General features: G+C 49.6%; 1 pseudogene; it reads left to right on the top strand.

Annotated features, from left to right (window-relative positions):
* The first annotated feature begins 869 nt into the window (after positions 1–869).
* Positions 870–24,109, top strand: part of LOC147118934 (uncharacterized) — a 45,237-nt pseudogene continuing 21,997 nt past the window's right edge.

Genomic DNA, 24,109 nt, shown 5'->3' with positions numbered 1-24,109 from the left:
CCTCTCCTCTCCCTCCCTCCTTTCCTCTCCCTCCCCCTCTCCTCTCCCTCCCCCCTCTCCTCTCCCTCCCTCCTTTCCTCTCCCTCCCCCCTCTCCTCTCCCTCCCCCCCTCTCCTCTCCCTCCCCCCTCTCCTCCCCCTCTCCTCTTGCCCTCCTCCTCTCCCCCTCTCCTCTTGCCCCCCTCTCCTCTCCCTCCCCTCTCCTCTCCCTCCCCCTCTCCCTCCCCCCTCTCCCTTCCCTCCCCCCTCTCCCTCCCCTCTCTCCCTCCCCCTCCCCTCCCCCTCTCCTCTCCCTCCCTCTCCTCCCCCCCTCCTCTCCCTCCCTCTCCTCTCCCCTCCTCTCCCTCCCTCTCTCCTCCCCCCTCCTCTCCCTCCCTCTCTCCTCCCCCCTCCTCTCCCTCCCTCTCTCCTCCTCCTCTCTCCTCTCCCTCCCTCCCCCCTCTCCGCTCCCTCCCTCTCCTCTCCGTCTCTCCCTGATTTCCTCTCTCTCCTCTCCCTCCCTCTCCTCTCCACTCTCCCTCCCTCCCCCCCTCTCCTCTCCCTCCCTCCCTGATTTCCTCCCTCCGCCTCTCCTCTCCCTCCCCCCGTCTCTCCCTGATTTCCTCTCTCTCCCTCCCTCCACCTCTCTCTCTCCCTTTCCTCAGAGCCCGGACGCGGTGACCCAAAGCCCTCGTGTGCGGATCAGCGCCTCAGGGCCGGCCGGTGCGCGGCCTAGCGCGTGAGGCCCGGCCGGACTCACCTTAGCTCACGTCGTGCTCCGGGCCGCCGCCGACGTTCACTACGCGCACTGTCTCCCGCCCCGCCAGCCTTTACCAAGATGGCGGCGATGGATACGCTCGGCTCAGTCCCGCCCCGCCAGCCTTTACCAACATGGCGACGCTCACGGGGCGTGGCTGGCGAGGAGAGGCCGAGGCTTTGAGGCCTGAAGGCAGCTCATCCACCGCCGAGGGGGGGAAAGCCCGAGTCCCCTTTGCAAAAGGATTTTTTTTTCTTTTAAAACCAACTTTTTTTTTGCTGGAAATCTATATTTGAAAATAAACACACAGAAAGTGGGAAAAATAAATCAATAGTTAGGAATCAAGATGGCGACCACTCACCTCAGCTGAGAAGGATTAGGCCCGCACACACACGCAATGAAACGCCCCCCGTGACGCACCGATTGGTCAACCATCAGGTTAATCCCCTGTACGATTGGTCAACCATCACGCCACTCAACGCTAATGAGCGGAATGTTGCCCTTTTTTGAACCTTTTCTGTATACTGTCTGAACAATTTTTGTCTGACCAAAAAGTAAATACGCCTATTAGACTCCCCTAATGATAAGCTTTCTTTTGATATAACATATGTGTAGGTACGCTCTATAACTTTTGATTGTATAGCTGGACAGACAGACAGAGAAACAGACAGAGAGACAAACCGCTTCATATATATAGATTTATTTTATTCTCGCTCTGCAGTCAGAGGGTTTCTCCCCATCTCAACACAAAAGCAAAATACAGCGGATGCTGGAAATCTGAAATAAAAACAGAAAATGCTGGAAATACTCAGCAGGTCAGGTAGCGTCTATGGAGAGAGAAAAGACTTGCATTTATATAGCGCCTTTCAAGAGCACCGGAGGTGCCAAAGTGCTTTACAGCCAATGTGTTGGATCTGCTGTGCTTGCATGGGAAGGGGAGGGGCTGTTTTTTTATTATTCGTTCACAGGATGTGGGCATCACTAGAAAGGCCAGCGTTTATTGCCCATCCCTAGGATTTTGACCCAGCAACTATGAAGGAATGGCGTTATATTTCCAAGTCAGGATGGTGTGTGACTTGGAGGGGGACTTGCAGCTGGTGGTGTTCCCCTGTGCCTGCTGCCTTTAGAAACATAGAAAACTAGGAGCAGGAGTAGCCCATTCGGCCCTTCGAGCCTGCATCCACTATTTCCATGGCTGCCTCTTTTAGTACTCTGGGATGCAGATTATCAGGCCCCATGGATTTATCGGCTTTCAGTCCCATTAATTTCTCCTGCACTGTTTTTTTACTAATACTAATTTCCTTTCATTCCTCCTGCTCACTAGACCCTTGGTTTCCTAGCATTTCTGGGAAGTTATTTATGTCCTCTTCCGTGAAGACAGAGCCAAAGTATTTGCTTAATTGCCCTGCCATTTCCTTGTTGCCCATTATAAATTCTCCCATTTCTGACTGTAAGGGACCTACATTTGTCTTCACTAATCCTTTCCTTTTTACATACTTTTAGAAGCTTTTACAGTCCGCTTTTATGTTCCTTGCAAGTTTACTCTCATACTCTATTTTTCCCCTCTTAATCAATCTCTTGGTCCTTTTTTGCTGATCTCTAAACTGCTCCCAATCCTCAGGCTTGCTACTTTTTCTGGCAACTTTCTATGACTCCTCTTTGTATCTAATACTGTCCTTAATTTCTGTATTTAGCTATGGTTGGGACGTTTTCCTTGTGTTTTTGCACCAGAAAGGAATGTATAACTGTTGCAATTCAAGCATTTGTTTCTTAAATGTTAGCCATTGCCTATCCACCGTCATGCCTTTTAATGAAGCTCCCCAATCTATCATAGCCAACTCACCCCTCATACCTTCGTAGTTTCCTTTGTTTAGATTTAGGACCCTAGTTTAGGATTGTCCTTCTAGTTGGTAGAGGTCGGGGGTTTGGAAGGTGCTGTTGAAGAAGCCTTGGTGAGTTGCTGCAGTGCATCTTGTAGATGGTACACACTGCAGCCACAGTGCGCCGGTGGTGGAGGGAGTGAATATTGAAGGTGGTGGATGGGGTGCCAATCAAGCGGGCTGCTTTGTCCTGGATGGTGTTGAGCTTCTTGAGTGTTGTTGGAGCAGCACTCATCCAGGCAAGTGGCGAGTATTCCATCACACTCCTGACTTGTGCCCTGGGAAGGTTTTGGGGAGTCAGGAGGTGAGACACTAGCCGCAGAATACCCAGCCTCTGACCTGCTCTTGTAGCCACAGTATTTATGTGGCTGGTCCAGTTAAGTTTCTGGTCAATGGTGACCTCCAGGACGTTAATGGTGGGGGATTCGGTGATGGTAATGCCGTTGAATGTCAAGGGGTGGTGGTTAGACTCTCTTGTTGGAGATGGTCATTGTCTGGCACTTGTATAGCGCAAATGTTTCAGCCCAAAGCTGAATGTTGTCCAGGTCTTGCGACGAACTGCTTCATTATCTGAGGAGTTGCAAATGGAACTGAACAATGTGCAGTCATCAGCAAACTTCCCCACTTCTGACCCTACAGTGGAGGGAAGGCCATTGATAAAGCAGCTGAAGATGGCTGGGAATAGGACACTGCCCTGAGGAGCTCCTGTGTTGGAGATGATTGAAGAGTGGACCAGGGTGCAAGCGCCCTCCGCCACTTTAACATTTACCAGTTTCCTGGCCCCTTTCACTCCTCCTCCTTTTCACCATGGACGTACAATCTCTCTACACCTCCATCCCCCACCAGGATGGCCTGAGGGCCCTCCGCTTCTCCCTTGAACAGAGGCCCAACCAGTCCCCATCCACCACCACCCTCCTCCACCTGGCTGAACTTGTTCTCACATTGAACAACTTCTCCTTTGAATCAACTCACTTCCTCCAAATAAATATGGGAACCCGCATGGGTCCGAGCGATGCCTGCCTTTTCATGGGATAAGTGGAACACTCTTTGTTCCAGTCCTACTCAGGTCCCCTCCCTCACCTCTTTTTCCAGTACATCGATGATTGTATTGATGTCGGTTCCTGCTCTCGCCCCGAACTGGAAAACTTCATCAACTTTATTTCCAATTTCCATCCTTCCCTCGGCTACACGAGGCCCATCTTAAAACCTGTTACATCTCTCAATATTTCCAGTTCTGATGAAACGTCATTGACCTGAAACGTTACCTCTGTTTCTCTCTCCACAGATGCTGCCCTGAGTATTTCCAGTATTATCTGTTTTATTTCAGATTTCCAGCAGCCGCAGTATTTTACTTTTGTACAAGTGTAGAACCGAACCCAGCCAGAGTCAGCACCTTCAGGGGAGGAGAGGGAGGGGAACCAGTGAGTGTGGAACTGCACCCAGCCAGAGTCAGCACCTTCAGGGAGGAGAGGGAGAGGAACCGGTGAGTGTAGTACTGAACCCAGCCAGAGTCAGCACCTTCAGGGGAGGAGAGGGAGGGGAACCAGTGAGTGTAGAACTGAACCCAGCCAGAGTCAGCACCTTCAGGGGAGGAGAGGGAGGGGAACCAGTGAGTGTAGAACTGAACCCAGCCAGAGTCAGCACCTTCAGGGGAGGAGAGGGAGGGAAACCAGTGAGTGTAGAACTGAACCCAGCCAGAGTCAGCACCTTCAGGGGAGGAGAGGGAGGGGAACCAGTGAGTGTAGAACTGAACCCAGCCAGCATCAGCACTTTCAGCGGAGAGAGAGAGGGGAACCAGTGAGTGTAGAACAGAGCCCGGGAGAAACCTAGGAGTGGAGGACAAACTGTTGGGCGATATGCGATGGGATGGATTTCAGCACAGGGAGGAGGGTGTGTGGGACGGGGATTTACAGCTATGGCAGAACAAGAGAGGAAAGAATCTTCCATAGAAACTAGAATTGTCTGTTCTGAATTTCTATCCTGTACTTAGTGATGAATTTTGTAAACTCCTTTTACAGGGTACTAGAAGCAGAGGATTTACAGATGGGAACTCAAACCAAACATCACGTCAGGACCTGAATATCATCAGCCTTTGAATATAGAAGGGGCAATGTTTGTTTGTTCTGTCTGTGGGAAAAGGTTTCAAACATCAGTGTGACTGGAAAAGCACCGAGACACACACACCCGAGTGAGAGTGTTCCAGGGCACTGACTGTGGAAAGAGCTTTAACCAGTTACACAGCCTAAAAAAACATCACACCATTCACAGCGGGGAGAAACCGTACACGTGTTTTGTGTGTGGACGAGACTTCAACCGATCGTTCAACCTGGAGAGACACACGGACACCCGCACCACGGAGAAACCATGGATATGTGGGGACTGTGGGAAGGGATTCAGTTCCCCATCCAAGCTGGAAACTCATCGACACAGTCACACCGGGGAGAAACCGTTCACCTGCTCCGTGTGTGGGAAGGGATTCAATCAGTCATCTACCCTGCTGATACACCAGCGAGTTCACACTGGAGAGAGGCCATTCACCTGCTCCGTGTGTGCAAAGGAATTCATTCAATCATCCAACCTTCTGACACACCAGCATGTTCACACTGGGGAGAGGCCGTTCACCTGCGCTGAGTGTGGGAAGGGATTCACTCATTCATCCAACCTTCTGAGACACCTGCGAGTTCACACCGAGAGGCCGTTCACCTGCTCCAGGTGTGAGAAGGGATTCACTGTACCATCCGACCTGCTGTCACATCATTGCATTCACACTGTGGAGAGGCTGTTCACCTGCTCCGTATGTGGGAAGGGATTCAATCAATCATCCACCCTACTGACACACCAGCGAGTTCACAATGGGGAGAGGCCATTCACCTGCTCTGTGTGTGGGAAGGGGTTCACTCAGTCATCCAACCTGCTGACACACAAGCGAGTTCACATGTGACTGCAGGGGTTGGATTCTGCTGTTGTTGCTGCTGTTAATCACATCCGGGACTGAACCATGTTCATTCTGATAGTTGGGGTTTGTTTCTGCTGATGTTTAATATAACTGGCTGAAGTTTAATATTCTGGAGATGTAGCTGATTGTGTTCTCGGATCTGCAGTGGCCCTTTAAGAACCGCTGTCTGTGATCGTTCCCCTTAATTCAGGGACTCTCACCAGAAATTATCTTACAATAAAATTATTAACTTTTACTTCAACTTAAATTGATCTTTGGTACAAAATCTACAATTCAGTGTCTGAAAGGTTTCACTGATTAACATCTCCAATTACAAAGTGCTGATTAATCCTTGTTGAAAATTCTTACTGACTTGCACATTACACACAGTGGCACCTCCATTATCCACCAGAAAGAAGGGGAATGGGAATTGGTGGAGAATCGAGAGTCCCCAAATGTTACCCCTCCCGTCTGGTACAGCAATCCCCTCAGCAAGGGAATGGAGACCAGTCCAGTCAAAGTAACGGGCTGAGATTAATCTTTCTGGGCCTGTGGGGTTGGTTTATATCAGACAGGAGGAGATTGGTGTCAGTGACTGGGGTTGGTTTATATCAGACAGGAGGAAATTGGTGTCAGTGACTGTGGGGCTGGTTTATATCAGACAGGAGGAGATTGGTGTCAGTGACTGGGGTTGGTTTATATCAGACAGGAGGAGATTGGTGTCATGACTGTGGGGCTGGTTTATATCAGACAGGAGGAGATTGGTGTCAGTGACTGTGGGGCTGGTTTATATCAGACAGGAGGAGATTGGTGTCATGACTGTGGGGCTGGTTTATATCAGACAGGAGGAGATTGGTGTCAGTGACTGTGCGGTTGGTTTACATCAGACAGGATAAACTAATTAAAGTTGGACAAAATGTATTTTTGTATGTATATTTATGTACTTATGTATATATATTAAATAGTGTTATTCCTATAATTAATGAATGCGGTAGGAATTTTTAAAAATTCATTCCTGGGATGTGGGCGTCGCTGGATGGCCCAGCATTTATTGCCCATCCCTAGTTGCCCTTGAGAAGGTGGTGGTGAGTTGCCTTCTTGAACCGCTGCAGTCCGTGTGGTGAAGGTGCTCCCACAGTGCTGTTAGGGAGGGAGTTCCAGGATTTTGACCCAATGACGACGAAGGATCGGCGATATATTTCCATGTGGGGATGGTGTGTGACGTGGAGGGGAAATTCGAGACAGTGGTATTCCCATGCACCTGCTGCCCTTGTCCTTCTAGGTGGAAGAGGTCGCGGGTTTGGGAGGTGCTGCAGTGCATTTTGTAGATACAGTCCCATCAAACACTCCCAGGGCAGGTACAGCACGGGTTAGATACAGAGTAAAGCTTCCTCTACACTGTCCCATCAAACACTTCCAGGGCAGGTACAGCACGGGTTAGATACAGAGTAAAGCTCCCTCTACACTGTCCCATCAAACACTCCCATTGCAGGTACAGCACGAGTTAGATACAGAGTAAAGCTTCCTCTACACTGTCCCATCAAACACTTCCAGGGCAGGTACAGCACAGGTGAGATACAGAGTAAAGCTTCCTCTACACTGTCCCATCAAACACTTCCAGGGCAGGTACAGCACGGGTTAGATACAGAGTAAAGCTCCCTCTACACTGTCCCATCAAACACTCCCATTGCAGGTACAGCACGAGTTAGATACAGAGCAACGCTCCCTCTACACTGTCCCATCAAACACTCCCAGGGCAGATATAGCACGGGTTAGATACAGAGTAAAGCTCCCTGTACACAGTCCCACCAAACACTCCCAGGGCAGGTACAGCACGGGTTAGATACAGAGTAAATCTCCCTCTACACTGTCCCATCAAACACTCCCAGGGCAGGCACAGCACGGGTTAGATACAGAGTAAAGCTCACTCTACACTGTCCCATCCAACACTCCCAGGGCAGGTACAGCACGCGTTAGATACACAGAAAAGCTCCCACTACACTGTCCCATCAAACACTCCCAGGTCAGGTACAGCACGGGTTAGATATAGAGTAAAGCTCTCTGGATACTGTCCCATCAAATACTCCCAGGGCAGGTACAGCATGGGTTAGATACAGATTAAGCTCCCTCAAGACAGTCCCGTCAAACAGTCCCAGGGCAGGTGCTGCACGGGTTAGGTACAGAGTAAAGCTCCCTCTACACAGTCCCATCAAAAATTCACAGGGCAGTTACAGCACAGGTTAGATACAGAGTAAAGTTCCCTGTACACTGTCCCATCAAACGCTCCCAGGTCAGGCACAGCACGGGTTAGATACAGAGTAAAGCTCCCTCTACACAGTCCCATCAAACAGTTCCAGGGCAGGTACAGCACGGATTAGATACAGAGTAAAGCTCCCTCTACACTGTCCCATCAAACACTCCCAGGTCAGGCACAGCACGGGTTAGATCCAGAGTAAAGCTCCCTCTACACTGTCCCGTTAAACACTCCCAGGTCAGGCACAGCACGGGTTAGATACATAGTAAAGCTCCCTCTACACTGTCCCATCAAACACTCCCAGGGCAGGTATAGCACGGGTTAGATACAGAGTAAAGCTCCCTCGACACTGTCCCATCAAACACTCCCAGGGCACGTGCAGCACGGGTTAGATACAGAGTAAAGCTCCCTCTACACTGTCCCATCAAACACTCCCAGGGCAGGCACAGCACGGGTTAGATATAGAGTAAAGCACTCTGTATACTGTCCCATCAAACACTCCCAGGACAGGTACAGCACGGGTCAGATACAGATTAAGCTCCCTCTACACAGTCCCATCAAAAATTCACAGGGCAGGTACAGCACTGGTTAGATACAGAGTAAAGCTCCCTCTACACAGTCCCATCAAACACTCCCAGAGCAGGTACAGCACAGGTTAGATACAGAGTAAAGCTCCCTCTACACTGTCCCATCAAACGCTCCCAGGACAGGTACAGCACAGGTTAGATACAGAGTAAAGCTCCCTCTACACTGACACATCAAACACTCCCAGGACAGGTACAGCATGGCTTAGATACAGAGTAAAGCTCCCTCCACACAGTCCCACCAAACACTCCCAGGGGAGGTACAACATGGGTTAGATACAGAGTAAAGCTCCCTCTACACAGTCCCATCAAACAGTCCCAGGGCAGGTACAGCACAGGTTAGATACAGACTAAAGCTCCCTCTACACAGTCCCATCAAACACTCCCAGGGCAGGTACAGTACGGGTTAGATACAGAGTAAAGCCCCTCCAAAGATGTGCGGTAAGGTTGATTGGCCATGATAAAAATTGGCCCTGAGTGTTAGGGGGGATTAAACACGTGGGGTTACGGGGATAGGGCTTGGGTGGGATGGCTGTCGGTGTAGCGACCAGGTGCTAGGGTTTGGATGATCAGCCATGATCTCGTTGAATGGCGGAGCAGGCTCGAAGGGCCGAATGGCCTACTCCTATCTTCTATGTTTCTATGTTACACAGTCCCATCAGATGTTCCCAGGAAAGGTACAGCACGGGTTAGAAACAGAATAATGCTCCCTCTACACTGTCCCATCAAACAGTCCCAGGGCAGGTACAGCACTGGTTAAATACAGAGTAAAGCTCCCTCCACACTGTCCCATCAGACGCTCCCAGGACAGGTACTGCATGGGTTAGATACAGAGTAAAGCTCCCTCCACACTGTCCCATCAAATACTCCCAGAGTATGTGCAGCACGGGTTAGATACAGAGTAAAGCTCTCTCTACACTGGCCCATCAAACACTCCCAGGGCAGGAACAGCACGGGTTAGATACAGAGTAAAGCTCCCTCTACACTGTCCAATCAAACACTCCCAGGCAAGTACAGCACGGGTTAGATACAGAGTAAAGCTCCCTCTACACTGTCCCATCAAACATTCCCAGGAAAGGGACAGCATGGGTTAGAGACAGAGTAAAGCTCCCTCTACACTGTCCCATCAAACACTCCCAGGGCAGGTACAGCACGGGTTAGATACAGAATAATGCTCCCTCTACACTGTCCCATCAAACACTCCCAGGGCAGGTACAGCACGGGTTCGATACAGAGTAAAGCTCCCTCTACACTGTCCCATCAAACACTCCCAGGGCAGGTACAGCACGGGTTAGATACAGAATAATGCTCCCTCTACACTGTCCCATCAAACACACCCAGAGCAGATACAGCACGGGTTAGATACAGAGTAGAGCACCCATACACTGTCCCATCAAACACACCCAGAGCAGATACAGCACGGGTTAGATACAGAGTAAAGCTCCCTCTAAACTGTCCCATCAAACACTCCCAGGGCAGGTACAGCACGCATTAGATACAGAGTAAAACTCCCACTACACTGTCCCATCAAACACTCCCAGGACAGGTACAGCACGGGTTAGATACAGAGTAAAGCTCCCTCTACACTGACACATCAAACACTCCCTGGGCAGGTACAGCATGGGTTAGATACAGAGTAAAGCTCCCTCTACACTGTCCCATCAAACGCTCCCAGGACAGGTACAGCACGGGTTAGATACACAGTAAAGCTCCCTCTATACTATCCCATCAAACACTCACAGGGCAGGTACAGTACGGGTTAGATACAGAGTAAAGCGCCCTCTACACAGTCCCATCAGATGCTCCCAGGGCAGGTACAGCATGGTTTAGAAACAGAATAAAGCTACCTCTACACTGTCTCATCAAACACTCCCAGGGCAGGTACAGCATGGGTTAGATACAGAGTAGAGCACCCATACACTGTCCCATCAAACACACCCAGAGCAGATACAGCACGGGTTAGATACAGAGTAAAGCTCCCTCCATACTATCCCATCAAACACTCCCAGGGCAGGAACAGTACGGGTTAGATACAGAGTAAAGCTCCCTCCACACAGTCCCATCAGATGCTCCGAGGACAGGTACAGCATGGGTTATATACAGAGTAAAACTCCCTCGACACTGTCCCATTAAAACACTCCCAGAGTATGTGCAGCACGGGTTAGTTACAGAGTAACGCTCTCTCTACACTGTCCCATCAAACACTCCCAGGGCAAGCACAGCACGGGTTAGATACAGAGTAAAGCTCCCTCTACACTCTCGCATCAAACACTCCCAGGGCAGGAACAGCACGGGTTAGATACAGAGTAAAGCTCCCTCTGCAGTGTCCGATCAAACACTCCCAGGGCAGGTACAGCACGGGTTAGATACAGAGTAAAACTCCCTCTTCACTGTCCCATCAGACGCTCCCAGGACAGGTACTGCATGGGTTAGATACAGAGTAAAGCTCCCTCTACACTGTCCCATCAGACGCTCCCAGGACAGGTACTGCATGGGTTAGATACAGAGTAAAGCTCCCTCTACACTGTCCCATCAAACACTCCCAGAGTATGTGCAGCACGGGTTAGATACAGAGTAAAGCTCTCTCTACACTGTCCCATCAAACACTCCCAGGGCAGGAACAGCACGGGTTAGATACAGAGTAAAGCTCCCTCTACACTGTCCCATCAAACACTCCCAGGGCAGGAACAGCATGGGTTAGATACAGAGTAAAACTCCCTCTTCGCTGTCCCATCAAACACTCCCAGGGCAGGTACAGCACGGGTTAGATACAGAGTAAAGCTCCCTCTACACTGTCCCATCAAACACTCCCAGGGCAGGAACAGCACGGGTTAGATACAGAGTAAAGCTCCCTCTACACTGTCCAATCAAACACTCCCAGGCAAGTACAGCACAGTTTAGATACAGAGTAAAGCTCCCTCTACACTGTCCCATCAAACACTCCCAGGGCAGGTACAGCACGGGTTAGATACAGAGTAAAGCTCCCTCTACACTGTCCAATCAAACACTCCCAGGGCAAGTACAGCACGGGTTAGATACAGAGTAAAGCTCCCTCCACACTGTCCCATCAAACACTCCCAGGGTAGGTACAGCACGGGTTAGAAACAGAGTAAAACTCCCTCTACACTGTCCCATCAAACACTCCCAGGGCAGGTACAGCATGGGTTAGATACAGAGTAAAGCTCCCTCTACACTGTCCCATCAAACACTCCCAGAGCAGGTATAGCATGGGTTAGATACAGAGTAAAACTCCCTCTACACTGTCCCATCAAACACTCCCAGAGTATGTGCAGCACGGGTTAGATACAGAGTAAAGCTCTCTCTACACTGTCCAATCAAACACTCCCAGGGCAAGTGCAGCACGGGTTAGATACAGAGTAAAGCTCCCTCCACACAGTCCCACCAAACACTCCCAGGGGAGGTACATGGGTTAGATACAGAGTAAAGCTCCCTCTACACAGTCCCATCAAACACTCCCAGGGCAGGTACAGCACAGGTTAGATACAGACTAAAGCTCCCTCTACACAGTCCCATCAAACACTCCCAGGGCAGAAACAGCACGGGTTAGATACAGAGTAAAGCTCCCTCTACACTGTCAAATCAAACACTCCCAGGGCAGATACAGCACGGGTTAGATACAGAGTAAAGCTCCCTCTACACTGTCCCATCAAACACTCCCAGGGCAGGTACAGCACAGGTTAGATACAGAGTAAAGCTCCCTCTACACTGTCCCATCAAACACTCCCAGGACGGGTACAGCACGGGTTAGAAACAGAGTAAAGCTACCTCTACACTGTCCCATCAAACGCTGCCAGGACAGGTACAGCATGGTTTAGATACAGAATAAAGCTCCCTCTACACTGTCACATCAAACACTCCCAGGGCAGGTACAGCGCGGGTTAGATACAGAGTAGAGCCACCATACACTGTCCCATCAAACACACCAAGAGCAGATACAGCACGGGTTAGATACAGAGTAAAGCTCCCTCTACACTGGCACATGAAACACTCCCTGGGCAGGTACAGCATGGGTTAGATACAGAGTAAAGCTCCCTCTACACTGTCCCATCAAACACTCCCAGGGCAGGTACAACACGGGTTAGATACAGAGTAAAACTCCCTCTACACTATCCCATCAAACACACCCAGAGCAGGTACAGCACAGGTTAGATACAGAGTAAAGCTCCCTCTACACAGTCCCATCAAACACTCCCAGAGCAGGTACAGCACAGGTTAGATACAGAGTAAAGCTCCCTCCACACAGTCCCACCAAACACTCCCAGGGGAGGTACAACATGGGTTAGATACAGAGTAAAGCTCCCTCTACACAGTCCCATCAAACACTCCCAGGGCAGGTACAGTACGGGTTAGATACAGAGTAAAGCTCCCTCTATACTATCCCATCAAACACACCCAGAGCAGGTACAGCACTGGTTAGATACAGAGTAAAGCTCCCTCTACACAGTCCCATCAAACACTCCCAGAGCAGGTACAGCACAGGTTAGATACAGAGTAAAGCTCCCTCTACACTGTCCCATCAAACACTCCCAGGGCAGGTACAACACGGGTTAGATACAGAGTAAAACTCCCTCTACACTATCCCATCAAACACACCCAGAGCAGGTACAGCACAGGTTAGATACAGAGTAAAGCTCCCTCTACACAGTCCCATCAAACACTCCCAGAGCAGGTACAGCACAGGTTAGATACAGAGTAAAGCTCCCTCCACACAGTCCCACCAAACACTCCCAGGGGAGGTACAACATGGGTTAGATACAGAGTAAAGCTCCCTCTACACAGTCCCATCAAACACTCCCAGGGCAGGTACAGTACGGGTTAGATACAGAGTAAAGCCCCTCCAAAGATGTGCGGGTTAGGTTGATTGGCCATGATAAAAATTGGCCCTTAGTGTTCGGGGGGATTAAACACGTGGGGTTACGGGGATAGGGCTTGGGTGGGATGGCTGTCGGTGTAGGGACCGGGTGCTAGGGTTTGGTTGATCAGCCATGATCTCGTTGAATGGCGGAGCAGGCTCGAAGGGCCGAATGGCCTACTCCTGCTCCTATCTTCTATGTTTCTATGTTACACAGTCCCATCAGATGCTCCCAGAACAGGTACAGCACGGGTTAGATACAGAATAATGCTCCCTCTACACTGTCCCATCAAACACACCCAGAGCAGATACAGCACGGGTTAGATACAGAGTAAAACTCCCACTACACTGTCCCATCAAACACTCCCAGGGCAGGTACAGCACGCATTAGATACAGAGTAAAACTCCCACTACACTGTCCCATCAAACACTCCCAGGACAGTTACAGCACGGGTTAGATACAGAATAATGCTCCCTCTACACTGTCCCATCAAACACACCCAGAGCAGATACAGCACGGGGTAGATACAGATTAAAGCTCCCTCTACACTGTCCCATCAAACACTCCCAGGGCAGGTACAGCACGCATTAGATACAGAGTAAAACTCCCACTACACTGTCCCATCAAACACTCCCAGGACAGGTACAGCACGGGTTAGATACAGAGTAATGCTCCCTCTACACTGACACATCAAACACTCCCTGGGCAGGTACAGCACGGGTTAGATACAGAGTAAAGCTCCCTCTATACTATCCCATCAAACACTCACAGGGCAGGAACAGCATGGGTTAGATACAGAGTAAAGCTCCCTCTACACTGTCCCATCAGACGCTCCCAGGACAGGTACTGCATGGGTTAGATACAGAGTAAAGCTCCCTCCACACTGTCCCATCAAACAATCCCAGAGTATGTGCAGCACGGGTTAGATACAGAGTAAAGCTCTCTCTACACTGTCCCATCAAACACTCCCAGGGCAGGAACAGCACGGGTTAGATACAGAGTAAAGCTCCCTCTGCACTGTCCAATCAAACACTCCCAGGCAAGTACAGCATGGGTTAGATACAGAGTAAAGCTCCCTCTACACTGTCCCATCAAACATTCCCAGGAAAGGTACAGCATGGGTTAGATACAGAGTAAAGCTCCCTCTACACTGTCCCATCAAACACTCCCAGGGCAAGTACAGCACGGGTTAGATACAGAGTAAAGCTCCCTGTACACTGTCCCATCAAACACTCCCAGGGCAGGTACAGCATGGGTTAGATACAGAGTAAAGCTCCCTCTACACTGTCCCTTCAAACAGTCCCAGGGCAGGTACAGCACTGCTTAAATACAGGGTAAAGCTCCTTCTACACTGTCCCATCAGACGCTCCCAGGACAGGTACTGCATGGGTTAGATACAGAGTAAAGCTCCCTCTACACAGTCCCATCAAACACTCCCAGAGCAGGTATAGCATGGGTTAGAAACAGAGTAAAGCTCCCTCTACACTGTCCCATCAAACACTCCCAGGGCAGGTACAGCATAGGTTAGATACAGAGTAAAGCTCTCTCTACACTGTCCCATCAAACACTCCCAGGGCAGGAACAGCACGGGTTAGATACAGAGTAAAGCTCTCTCTACACTGTCCCATCAAACACTCCCAGGGCAGGAACAGCACGGGTTAGATACAGAGTAAAGCTCCCTCTACACTGTCCCATCAAACACTCCCAGGGCAGGAACAGCATGGGTTAGATACAGAGTAAAACTCCCTCTTCGCTGTCCCATCAAACACTCCCAGGGCAGGTACAGCACGGGTTAGATACAGAGTAAAGCTCCCTCTACACTGTCCCATCAAACACTCCCAGGGCAGGAACAGCATGGGTTAGATACAGAGTAAAGCTCCCTCTACACTGTCCCATCAAACACTCCCAGGGCAGGAACAGCACGGGTTAGATACAGAGTAAAACTCCCTCTTCGCTGTCCCATCAAACACTCCCAGGGCAGGTACAGCACGGGTTAGATACAGAGTAAAGCTCCCTCTACACTGTCCCATCAAACACTCCCAGGGCAGGAACAGCATGGGTTAGATACAGAGTAAAGCTCCCTCTACACTGTCCCATCAAACACTCCCAGGGCAAGTGCAGCACGGGTTAGATACAGAGTAAAGCTCCCTCTACACTCTCGCATCAAACACTTCCAGGGCAGAAACAGCACGGGTTAGATACAGAGTAAAGCTGCCTCTACACTGTCCCATCAAACACTCCCAGGGCAGATATAGCACGGGTTAGATACAGAGTAAAGCTCCCTCTACAGTGTCCGATCAAACACTCCCAGGGCACGTACAGCACGTGTTAGATACAGAGTAAAGCTCCCTCTACACTGTCCCATCAAACACTCCCAGGGCAGGTACAGCACGGGTTAGATACAGAGTAATGCTCTCTCAACACTGTCCCATCAAACACTCCCAGGGCAGGTACAGCACAGGAGAGATACAGAGTAAAGCTCCCTCTACACTGTCCCATCAAACACTCCCAGGGCAGGTATAGCACCGGTTAGATACAGAGTAAAGCTCCCTCTACACTGTCCCATCAAACACTCCCAGGGCAGGTGCAGCACGCATTAGATACAGAGTAAAACTCCCACTACACTGTCCCATCAAACACTCCCAGGACAGGTACAGCACGGGTTAGAAACAGAGTAAAGCTACCTCTACACTGTCCCATCAAACGCTGCCAGGACAGGTACAGCACGGGTTAGAAACAGAGTAAAGCTACCTCTACACTGTCCCATCAAACGCTGCCAGGACAGGTACAGCATGGTTTAGATACAGAATAAAGCTCCCTCTACACTGTCACATCAAACACTCCCAGGGCAGGTACAGCACGGGTTAGATCCAGAGTAGAGCCACCATACACTGTCCCATCAAACACACCAAGAGCAGATACAGCACGGGTTAGATACAGAGTAAAGCTCCCTCTACACTGGCACATGAAACACTCCCTGGGCAGGTACAGCATGGGTTAGATACAGAGTAAAGCTCCCTCTACACTGTCCCATCAAACGCTCCCAGGACAGGTACAGCATGGGTTAGATACAGAGTAAAACTCCCTCTACACTATCCCATCAAACACTCCCAGGGCAGGTACAGTACGGGTTAGATACAGAGTAAAGCCCCTCCAAAGATGTGCGGGTTAGGTTGATTGGCCATGATAAAAATTGGCCCTGAGTGTTAGGGGGGATTAAACACGTGGGGTTACAGGGATAGGGCTTGGGTGGGATGGCTGTCGGTGTAGCGACCGGGTGCTAGGGTTTGGATGATCAGCCATGATCTCGTTGAATGGCGGAGCAGGCTCGAAGGGCCGAATGGCCTACTCCTGCTCCTATCTTCTATGTTTCTATGTTACACAGTCCCATCAGATGTTCCCAGGGCAGGTACAGCATGGTTTAGATACAGAATAATGCTCCCTCTACACTGTCCCATCAAACACTCCCAGGGCAGGTACAGCACGGGTTAGATACAGAGTAAAGCTCCCTCAACACTGTCCCATCAGATGCTCCCAGAACAGGTACAGCACGGGTTAGATACAGAATAATGCTCCCTCTACACTGTCCCATCAAACACACCCAGAGCAGATACAGCACGGGTTAGATACAGAGTAAAGCTCCCTCAACACTGTCCCATCAAACACTCCCAGGGCAGGTACAGCACGCATTAGATACAGAGTAAAACTCCCACTACACTGTCCCATCAAACACTCCCAGGACAGGTACAGCACGGGTTAGATACAGAATAATGCTCCCTCTACACTGTCCCATCAAACACACCCAGAGCAGATACAGCACGGGTTAGATACAGAGTAAAGCTCCCTCTACACTGTCCCATCAAACACTCCCAGGGCAGGTACAGCACGCATTAGATACAGAGTAAAACTCCCACTACACTGTCCCATCAAACACTCCCAGGACAGGTACAGCACGGGTTAGATACAGAGTAAAGCTCCCTCTACACTGACACATCAAACACTCCCTGGGCAGGTACAGCATGGGTTAGATACAGAGTAAAGCTCCCTCTACACTGTCCCATCAAACACTCCCAGGACAGGTACAGCACACGTTAGATACAGAGTAAATCTCCCTCTACACCGTCCCATCAAACACTCCCAGGGCAGGTACAGCACGGTTTAGATACAGAGTAAAGCTCCCTCTACACTGTCCCATCAAACACTCCCAGGGCAGGAACAGCATGGGTTAGATACAGAGTAAAGCTGCCTCTACACTTTCCCATCAAAGACTCCCAGGGTAGGTACAACACGGGTTAGATACAGAGTAAAGCTCCCTCTACACGGTCCCATCAAACACTCCCAGGACAGGTACAGCACAGGTTATATACAAAGTAAAGCTCCCTCGACACAGTCCCATCAAACAGTCCCAGGGCAGGTACAGCACTGGTTAAATACAGAGTAAAGCTCCCTCTACACTGTCCCATCAGACGCTCCCAGGACAGGTACTGCATGGGTTAGATACAGAGTAAAGCTCCCTCTACACTGTCCCATCAAACACTCCCAGAGTATGTGCAGCACGGGTTAGATACAGAGTAAAGCTCCCTCTACACTGTCCAATCAAACACTCCCAGGCAAGTACAGCATGGGTTAGATACAGAGTAAAGCTCCCTCTACACTGTCCCATCAAACACTCCCAGAGTATGTGCAGCACGGGTTAGATACAGAGTAAAGCTCCCTCTACACTGTCCCATCAAACACTCCCAGGGCAAGTACAGCACGGGTTAGATACAGAGTAAAGCTCCCTGTACACTGTCCCATCAAACACTCCCAGGGCAGGTACAGCATGGGTTAGACACAGAGTAAAGCTCCCACTACGCTGTCCCATCAAACACTCCCAGGGCAGGTACAGCACGGGTTCGATACAGAGTAAAGCTCCCTCTACAATGTCCCATCAAACACTGCCAGGGCAGGTACAGCACGGGTTAGATACAGAGTAAAGCTCCCTCTACACTGTCCCATCAAACAGTCCCAGGGCAGGTACAGCACTGCTTAAATACAGGGTAAAGCTCCTTCTACACTGTCCCATCAGACGCTCCCAGGACAGGTACTGCATGGGTTAGATACAGAGTAAAGCTCCCTCTACACTGTCCCATCAAACACTCCCAGAGCAGGTATAGCATGGGTTAGATACAGAGTAAAACTCCCTCTACACTGTCCCATCAAAAACTCCCAGGGCAGGAACAGCACGGATTAGATACAGAGTAAAGCTCCCTCTACACTGCCCCATCAAACACTCCCAGGGCAGGTGCAGCACGGGTTAGATACAGAGTAAAACTCCCTCTTCACTGTCCCATCAAACACTCCCAGGGCAGGTACAGCACGGGTTAGATACAGAGTAAAGCTCCCTCTACACTGTCCCATCAAACACTCCCAGGGCAGGTACAGCACGGGTTAGATAGAGAGTAAAGCTCCCTCTACACTGTCCCATCAAACACTCCCAGGGCAGGAACAGCATGGGTTAGATACAGAGTAAAGCTGCCTCTACACTTTCCCATCAAACACTCCCAGGGTAGGTACAGCACGGGTTAGATACAGAGTAAAGCTCCCTCTACACTGTCCCATCAAACACTCCCAGGACAGCTACAGCACAGGTTCGATACAGAGTAAAGCTCCCTCGACACAGTCCCATCAAACACTCCCAGGGCAGGTACAGCACGGGTTAGATACAGAGTAAAGCTCCCTCTACACTGTCCCATCAAACACTCCCAGGGCAGGTACAGCACGGGTTAGATACAGAGTAAAGCTCCCTCTACACTGTCCCATCAAACACTCCCAGGGCAGGTACAGCATGGGTTAGATACAGAGTAAAGCTCCCACTACACTGTCCAATCAAACACTCCCAGGGTAGGTACAGCACGGGTTAGATACAGAGGAAAGCTCCCTCTACACTGTCCCATCAAACACTCCCAGGGCAGGTACAGCATGGGTTAGATACAGAGTAAAGCTCCCTCTGCACTGTCCCATCAAACACTCCCAGGGCAGGTATAGCATGGGTTAGATAGAGTAAAACTCCCTCTACACTGTCCCATCAAACACTCCCAGAGTATGTGCAGCACGGGTTAGATACAGAGTAAAGCTCTCTCTACACTGTCCCACCAAACACTCCCAGGGCAGGAACAGCACGGGTTAGATACAGAGTAAAGCTCCCTCTACACTGTCCAATCAAACACTCCCAGGGCAAGTGCAGCACGGGTTAGATACAGAGTAAAGCTCCCTCTACACTGTCCCATCAAACATTCCCAGGAAAGGTACAGCACGGGTTAGATACAGAGTAAAGCTCCCTCTACACAGTCCCATCAAACACTCCCAGAGCAGGTACAGCACAGGTTAGATACAGAGTAAAGCTCCCTCTACACTGTCCCATCAAACGCTCCCAGGACAGGTACAGCACGGGTTAGATACAGAGTAAAGTTCCCTCCACACAGTCCCACCAAACACTCCCAGGGGAGGTACAATATGGGTTAGATACAGAGTAAAACTCCCTCTTCACAGTCCCATCAAACACTCCCAGGGCAGGTACAGCACAGGTTAGATACAGACTAAAGCTCCCTCGACACAGTCCCATCAAACACTCCCAGGGCAGAAACAGCATGGGTTAGATACAGAGTAAAGCTCCCTCTACACTGTCCCATCAAACAGTCCCAGGGCAGGTACAGCACGGGTTAGATACAGAGTAAAGCTCCCTCTACACTGTCAAATCAAACACTCCCAGGGCAGGCACAGCACGGGTTAGATACACAGTAAAGCTCCCTCTACACTGTCCCATCAAACACTCCCAGGGCAGGTACAGCACAGGTTAGATACAGACTCTATATGGCACGAAGGGCTCTATTATAAACTTCTTCAGTGTGGAATAGGGGGCAAAGTCTATGACCTTATTAAATCAATGTATCTGAAAAACAAATGCGGGGTCAAAATTGGAGACAAACGCACCGATTTCTTCACCCAGAGAAGAGGCGTCCGGCAGGGCTGCAATTTGAGCCCGACCCTGTTCAACACATACATAAATGAATTAGCAGACATGCTGGAGCAAAGCGACTCACCAGGTCTCCGTCTCCTGGATGGAGAAGTGAAATCCCTGTTCTATGCGGACGACCTGGTCCTGCTGTCTCCCACAGAACAGGGATTACAGCAACAACTAGACCTACTCGGCAAATACTGCCAAAATTGGGCTCTAACAGTAAATCTAAAAAAAACCAACATCATGATTTTTTAAAAAAGGCCCAGATGTCAGGAAAACAAATACCAGTTTACCCTCAGTGATACCACTATAGGACACACTATGAGCTACACCTACCTTGGTCTAACTATTACAGCATCAGGGAGCTTCAACATAGCAGTGAATGCACTAAAAGAAAAAGCCCGAAGAGCCCTATATGCAATAAAAAGAAAATTCTACAACATCCAAATCCCAATCAAAATCTGGCTCAAAATATTTGACAGCATAATCCTGCCCATTGCACTGTACGGTAGTGAAGTATGGGGCCCGCTAAATCACCAAAGCTACACCAAATGGGAAAAACACACAATAGAAGCCCTACATGCAGAATTCTGCCGAAGCATCCTTCGCATCCAAAGAAAAACGCCAACAAATGCATGCAGAGCCGAACTAGGCAGATACCCACTGATAATAAACATCCAAAAACGAGCACTAAACTTCCTAAATCACCTCAAATCTAGCTCCCCAGACACCCTTCATTTCAAAGCCTTTCAGACCCAAGAGCTAAACCCAGAAAAGAGTCCCCTGAGTCAGCTGCTACTGAAACTAAGTACTCAGCCGGACCCTGACCAGCCCCAGACCAACACAGCCGTCCAAACACCAATCCGAGTGAACCAAATCATTAAACAATGCAAAGAAACCTACCTGGAACATTGGAACAAAATAACCGAAAGCCAAAGCAGATTAGAATGTTACCGGGCCCTAAAAAGAGAATATAAACTGGCAGACTACCTCACGACCATCAGAGACACAAAACAGAGACAGACCCTCACCAGGTACAGACTAAGCGACCACCAACTGGAAATTGAAAAAGGCAGATACAAGAAATCCTGGCAGCCTAGAGAGAATAGAATATGCGATCAATGTCTGGCCGGCGAGGTTGAAACAGAGATGCATTTCCTCCTAAAATGCGAAAAATTCAACACATCAAGAAACATATTATTCAACAAGCTAAGCCAAACAACCCCAGATTTCAAGGAATTGGATGACCTGTCAAAATTGAGATTAGTCCTGGGAGAAGGAGACAGACCATACCTTGGGGCCAAATATGTAACAACATGTCACAACCTGAGGACTGTTTAAAATTAAGACTGTTTAAAATTAATATTGAACGTACCAAATGAAGTACAAAGACTGTTTAAAATTAATATTGTTTAAAAGTAATATTGTATGTACCCAACAAATGTCAAATCGATTGACACCTACAAAATGTTTGAAAATGTACCTTTTTGCTATGTAAGCTTTGGCAATATGGTTCTCTGTAAACTTTCATGCCAATAAAGCATTTGAATTTGAATTTGAATTTGAATTTGAATTTGAGTAAAGCTCCCTCTACACTGTCCCATCAAACACTCCCAGGGCAGGTATAGCACCGGTTAGATACAGAGTAAAGCTCCCTCTACACTGTCCCATCAAACACTCCCAGGGCAGGTACAGCACGCATTAGATACAGAGTAAAACTCCCACTACACTGTCCCATCAAACACTCCCAGGACAGGTACAGCACGGGTTAGAAACAGAGTAAAGCTCCCTCTACACTGTCCCATCAAACGCTGCCAGGACAGGTACAGCATGGCTTAGATACAGAGTAAAGCTCCCTCTACACAGTCGCATCAAACACTCCCAGGGCAGGTACAGCATGGGTTAGATACAGAGTAAAACTCCCTCGACACTGTCCCATCAAACACTCCCAGGGCAGGTACAGCACGGGTTAGATACAGAGTAAAGCTCCCTCTATACTATCCCATCAAACACTCCCAGGGCAGGTACAGTACGGGTTAGATACAGAGTAAAGCGCCCTCTACACAGTCCCATCAGGTGCTCCCAGGGCAGGTACAGCATGGTTTAGATACAGAATAAAGCTCCCTCTACACTGTCACATCAAACACTCCCAGGGCAGGTACAGCACGGGTTAGATACAGAGTAGAGCAACCATACACTGTCCCATCAAACACACCAAGAGCAGATACAGCACGGGTTAGATACAGAGTAAAGCTCCCTCTACACTGGCACATGAAACACTCCCTGGGCAGCTACAGCATGGGTTAGATACAGAGTAAAGCTCCCTCTACACTGTCCCATTAAACGCTCCCAGGACAGGTACAGCATGGCTTAGATACAGAGTAAAGCTCCCGCTACACTGTCCCATCAAACGCTCCCAGGGCAGGTACAGCATGGGTTAGATACAGAGTAAAGCTCCCTCTACACAGTCGCATCAAACACTCCCAGGGCAGGTACAGCATGGGTTAGATGCAGAGTAAAACTCCCTCCACACTATCCCATCAAACACTCCCAGGGCAGGTACAGTACGGGTTAGATACAGAGTAAAGCCCCTCCAAAGATGTGCGGGTTAGGTTGATTGGCCATGATAAAAATTGGCCCTCAGTGTTAGGGGGGATTAAACACGTGGGGTTACGGGGATAGGGCTTGGGTGGGATGGCTGTCGGTGTAGCGACCGGGTGCTAGGGTTTGGATGATCAGCCATGATCTCGTTGAATGGCGGAGCAGGCTCGAACGGCCGAATGGCCTACTCCTGCTCCTATCTTCTATGTTTCTATGTTACACAGTCCCATCAGATGTTCCCAGGGCAGGTACAGCATGGTTTAGATACAGAATAATGCTCCATCTACACTGTCCCATCAAACACTCCCAGGGCAGGTACAGCACGGCTTAGATACAGAATAATGCTCCCTCTACACTGTCCCATCAAACACTCCCAGGGCAGGTACAGCACGCATTAGATACAGAGTAAAGCTCCCTCTACACTGACACATCAAACACTCCCTGGGCAGGTACAGCAGGGGTTAGATACTGAGTAAAGCTCCCTCTACACTGTCCCATCAAACGCTCCCAGGACAGGTACAGCACGGGTTAGATACAGTGTAAAGCTCCCTCTACACTGTCCCATCAAACACTCCCAGGACACGTACAGCACGCGTTAGATACAGAGTAAATCTCCCTCTACACTGTCCCATCAAACACTCCCAGGGCAGGTACAGCACGGGTTAGATACAGAGTAAAGCTCCCTCTGTACTATCCCATCAAACACTCACAGGGCAGGTACAGCACGGGTTAGATACAGAGTAAAGCTCCCTCCACACAGTCCCATCAGATGCTCCCAGGACAGGTACAGCATGGGTTAGATACAGAGTAAAACTCCCTCTACACTGTCCCATCAAACACTCCCAGAGTATGTGCAGCACGGGTTAGATACAGAGTAAAGCTCTCTCTACACTGTCCCATCAAACACTCCCAGGGCAGGAACAGCACGGGTTAGATACAGAGTAAAGCTCCCTCTACACTGTCCCATCAAATACTCGCAGAGTATGTGCAGCACGGGTTAGATACAGAGTAAAGCTCTCTCTACACTGTCCCATCAAACACTCCCAGGGCAGGAACAGCACGGGTTAGATACAGAGTAAAGCTCCCTCTACACTGTCCAATCAAACACTCCCAGGCAGGTACAGCACGGGTTAGATACAGAGTAAAGCTCCCTCTACACTGTCCCATCAAACATTCCCAGGAAAGGGACAGCATGGGTTAGATACAGAGTAAAGCTCCCTCTACACTGTCCCATCAAACACTCCCA

The sequence above is a fragment of the Somniosus microcephalus genome, chromosome 4 (assembly GCF_052327205.1).
Source record: "Somniosus microcephalus isolate GS21.2 chromosome 4, FLI_Smic_1.0, whole genome shotgun sequence".
Lineage (NCBI taxonomy): Eukaryota > Metazoa > Chordata > Chondrichthyes > Squaliformes > Somniosidae > Somniosus > Somniosus microcephalus.
The sequence above is the reverse complement of the archived record's forward strand: the minus strand, read 5'-3'. Positions and strand labels throughout refer to the sequence as shown.